Source organism: Papio anubis, unplaced genomic scaffold (assembly GCF_008728515.1).
Source record: "Papio anubis isolate 15944 unplaced genomic scaffold, Panubis1.0 scaffold1694, whole genome shotgun sequence".
NCBI lineage: Eukaryota > Metazoa > Chordata > Mammalia > Primates > Cercopithecidae > Papio > Papio anubis.
In genome coordinates, this window is record NW_022161684.1 from 1 (window position 1) to 4,886 (window position 4,886).

The following is a 4,886-nucleotide window of genomic DNA, read 5'->3' on the forward strand; positions in this document are numbered from 1 at the left end:
AGCCTGGGCAACATACTGAGACCTTGTCTGTACTAAAATTTTAAAAACTCAGCTAGGTGTGGTGGCGCATGCCTATAGTCTCAGCTACTTGGGAGGCTGAAGTGCGAGGTTCACCTGAGCCCAGGAGGTCGAGGCTGCGGTGAGCCACTGCACTCCAGCTGGAATTACAGACGTGAGCCACCGTGTCTAGCTCATTTTAACTTTAGAATCTTCCTTTCTCCTTACCAGGTACAGAAGAAAACATGGAGTTGAAATTGTTCTGCTAGGTTCTTTTTTAGTTCAGAGAATAGACCTAAAAATAAATGACTGACGTTCTTTCTCCTTTTTCTTCTTTGTACAGGATTCTCCAGCTTTCCGTTGCACCAACAGTGAAGTGACAGTCCAGCCCAGCCCCTATTTGAGTTACCGGCTGCCCAAGGACTTTGTAGACCTGTCTACAGGGGAGGATGCTCACAAGCTAATAGACTTCCTTAAGCTGGTAAAGTCTATGTGCATTTAGTATGCTGGCCGCCTTTTCAAATAGACCTTCAAATTGGCTTTTATATCATATTTCACTGGAATCCTGTATCACCTAGACTTTGATGCTTATGAATGGAGCCGAGTTACTGAGTTAGGTCATTTTCTAATTAAATATAAAATAGGAGCTGAAGGCATAATTTATTGATTAGAGTGACAAAATGTTTTTATGCTGTATATGCCTTTTGAACATTTTTCAAAATACTTGTAACTGTGAAGAAAGTGTGTATATTGTTAGAGGGCTGCACGGAGAGCAAGTCTCTGCTCTGGTGGTGATTTTACTCAAGAGGGAATGTGAATATTTATACTTCTGTGTGGATTTCTGTGTAGGAGTTTCTGTATGTATGGAAGAAAGAGAAGAAAATACTCAAGTACCTGAGGATAATTTGCTCAGGAGTCAAAGTGATAAACTAGTTTCATGAATTAAAGCATGGTTTTCCATGACAATTTTTAATCACATCTTTGCCAAGACCTCTGGAAAATTACACCTGCTGAGCAGATATCCCAAGGAGCATGTGCTTATTTTAATGTCCCCTTGGTTTTCTTTGGCAGAAGAGAAATCAGCAAGAGGACGACTGATGAGCGTGCTGGAGCTGGAGAAGAGGAGGCCCCGCCCCGCCCCGCCCCGCCCCGCCCCGCCGCGCCGCTCGGGAGCTGCTCATCAGCCGCAGCTTCCTGCCAACCCTGATGCGGGTGGGCCGGGCAGTGTGGACATCAGCCGCTTTTTATATTCATGTACATCACCTGGGGAAAAACACAGAGGGACTTTGCTACTTGTAAAAATAACATAATAAATAGATCTTAAGCATAGGAAATCATACTGTTCTGATAATAAAATGCTTTCTATGAAATACGTTGCTTTTCTACCCGGTCGCTTTATTTATTTATTTTTATTTTTATTTTTTGAGACAGTCTCGCTGTGTCGCCCAGGATGGAGTGCACTGGTTCAATCTCAGCTCACTGCAACCTCTACCTCCTGGTTCAAGCGATTCTGCTGCCTCAGCCTCCCAAGTAGCTGGGATTACAGGTGCACACCACCACACCCAGCTGATTTTTGTATTTTTAGTAGAGGCAGGGCTTCACCGTGTTGGCCAGGCTGGTCTGGAACTCCTGATCCTCAAGTGATCTGCCCACCTCAGCCTCCCAAAGTGGTGGGATTATAGGTGTGAGCCACCACGCCCAGCCTGTTTTATTTAGGGACAGAGTCTTGCTCTGTTGCCCAGTCTGGAGTGCAGTGGCACAATCACAGCTCACTGCAGCCTCAATCTGGACTCAGGCAATCCTGCCTCAGCCCCCTGAGTAACTGGGACTACTGGTGCACACCACCACGCCCAGCTGATTTTTATATTTTTTTTGTAGAGATGGGGTTTTGCCACGTGGCCTTTTTAAAAGGCCACCATGAAGTGATGATATCAATTGTGCCTGATTTACCGAGGCTTTATGATGTGCCAGACATTCTACTAAGAGCTCTTTCTGTATTAGTTGACATCACCAAGCAATTTGAAGGATACAGACATGACAGTTTTCCAGGGTAACTGCCCGACGTGGTATCCAGTGGTAATCTTCGTCCTCATTACTTTATCTTTGTATTCAGTATGTCAGATGCCCTTTCTTTTTTTCTTTTTTTTAAGTAGTAGAGATGGGGTTTCCCTGTGTTGCCCAGACTGATCTCAAACTCCTGGCCTTAAGTGATCCTCCTGCCTCAGCCTTCCAAACTGCTGGGATTACAGGTGTTGTTTAATGTACAGGTGCTTCAAAAATACTTTTGTTTTTTTAAACTGCTTATAGGTGCCTACCCACCTATGATGGATTTAGTATCAAGGATTGATTTTAAGTTTAGCTCTGGAAGCTGGCTTTGTCAAGATGGCATTTTACCAAGCCAATTGAAAACATTCAGACTAGGCTGGGTGCAGTGGCTCACGCCTGTAATCCCAGCACTTTGGGAGCCTGAGATGGGCGGATCACCTAAGGTCAGGAGTTCAAGACCAGCCTGACCAATATGGTGAAATGCCGTCTCTACTAAAAATACAAAAATTAGCCAGGCGTGGTGGTGGGTGCCTGTAGTCCCAGCTACTTGGGAGGCTGAGGCAGGAGAATCGCTTGAACCTGGGAGGCGGAGGTTGCAGTGAGCTGAGACCGCACCACTGCACTCCAGCCTGGGCGAGAGAGCGAGCCTCTATCCTCCACCAAAAAAGAAAACTATATTCAGACTATATAAAAAGACCCAGCAAAATTTGGCAGAGAGTTCATAAACTGTACAATTCTCATTACATTTTTTTACACATTTTCCTGGAGAAACTGGACTTGAACTCTCAGGTCATTTTCTAAAACGTGATTTTTGTACATTGTTTACTTAGTGTATTTAATTTTAGTTGATTTTCCTGATGTTAATATCAAATGTAGGATACTATGAAGGAAATATTCTCCTAAAGCCCAATATAATTTACGCCTGCCTAAAAATTAACTTCTGTTTTGTTTTAAGACAGAGTCTCCCTCTGTCTCCCAGGCTGGAGTACAGTGGCACGATCTTGGCTCACTGCAGCCTCCGCCTCTTGGGTTCAAGTGATTCTCCTGCCTCAGCCTCCTGGGTAGCTGAGATTACAGGTGTGCACCACCACACCTGGCTAATTTTTGTATTTTTAGTAGAGATGGGGTTTCACTATGTAAGTCAGGCTGATCTGAAACTCCTGGCCTCAAGAGATCCACCCACCTCGGCCTCCCAAATTGCTAGGATTACAGGCATGAGCCACAGCGCCCAGCTCTTAAGTTTTGAATCGTCCTTTTATTTTACTGGCATTTGTTCTTTCTTTGAGGTACCTCAGACTTGCGCTTGAATTCAGCAAATGGAAACCTGTGTGCTTCCTCAGCGTGTCCCTGCAGTCCTCCCTTCTGAAGAGAAGACACTGCCGCTGCTGCCTTTGAAGGGCTGGAATAAATACGTGCTTTGTCCTGCAGGCAGCGTCATGTCCCGTGGGCCTCCTGGAGACAGCTTTGCCAGTTTTGTTTTCGCGAGTCTCATTTGATTTGCATTTTCTGAGTTCGTAAGGTTTTCTCTTCTCAGCCTTTTCTCTTTTTGATGATTGAGGATCATCAAAAAACAAACAGAAACCTTATGTGACAGCTTTTTGACCAAGTTTGTTTCCTGCAAAGTGGAAGAGGAGTTTTCTGCAGTCTGTTAAGTGAGATAACTCATAAACCTGTAGTGTAGTGCACATCGCAGGCCACAGACAAATGGTAGCTATTGTCACTCTGCGTGGCAGACCTCTGTACAGTATATAAAGGCACATTCTTTTTAACAGAGTCAAGAAAATATATATGTATTTATATATTTATTTATATTTATATATTTTTATATTTATATATATATATATTTTTTTTTTCCTTTTTTCAGTAGAGATGGGGTTTCGCCATGTTGGCCATGGCTGGTCTCGAACTCCTAACCTCAGGTGATCCATCCACTTTGGCCTCCCAAAGTGCTGGGATTACAGGCGTGAGCCACCATGCCCAGTCCCTTCTTTTCCTTTTTACCAGATGACAAAACTGCTCCCCAAAGATGTTGACTTTTCCAAAACCTTCACTGTAGCAGGATCTAAACATTGTTTTATTCACATGTTGTCCTTGGCTCATGCTAAGGAAAGAATAAATCACAGTAAACTTACCACTCACACACAGTGCAGGTATGTATACACCTTAGAAAGATACGGTCGAGCACGGCGGCTCACACCTGTAATCCCAGCACTTGGAGAGGCGAAGGCAGGCGGATCACAAGGTCAGGAGATCCAGACCATCCTGGCCAACATGGCAAAACCCTGTCTCTACTGAAATACAAAAAATTAACCGGGCACGGTGGTGCATGTGTGTAGTCCCAGCTACTCGGGAGGCTGAGGCAGGCGAATTGCTTGGACCCAGGAGACAGAGGTTGCAGTGAGCTGAGATGACACCACTGCGCCCAGCCTGGCGACAGACCGAGACTCTGTCTCAAAAAAAAAAAGGTGCTTGAGGACTAGGCCGTGCGTGGTGGCTCATGCCTGTAATCCCAGCACTGTGGGAGACCGTGGTGGGTAGTAGATTGCTTGAGGTCAGGAGTTCAAGACCAGCCTGGCGAACATGGTGAAACCCCATCTCTACCAAAAATACAAAAAATTAGCCAGGTGTGGAGGTGCGCACCTGTAATCCCCACCACTCGGGAGGCTGAGGCAGGAGAATCACTTGAACCTGGGAGGCAGAGGTTGCAGTGAGTCAAGATTGTGCCCCTGAACTGAAAGAGCAAGATTCCGTCTCAATAAAAAAAGGAAAAAAAAATGATTGAGGAACAGAAATCTAAGACATTGTAACAAAAATGTAGTGAAAAAAATAGCTAAAAGTTATGG

The 4,886-nt window shown here is 44.8% G+C and overlaps 1 long non-coding RNA gene across 1 annotated transcript; it reads left to right on the plus strand.

Annotated features, from left to right (window-relative positions):
* Positions 1 to 175: 175 nt before the first annotated feature.
* LOC116272707 lies at positions 176 to 1,369 on the plus strand. The gene is made up of 2 exons (XR_004181318.1): positions 176 to 478; positions 1,069 to 1,369. It is a non-coding gene; the product is annotated as an uncharacterized LOC116272707 (long non-coding RNA).
* The last annotated feature ends 3,517 nt before the right edge of the window (positions 1,370 to 4,886 follow it).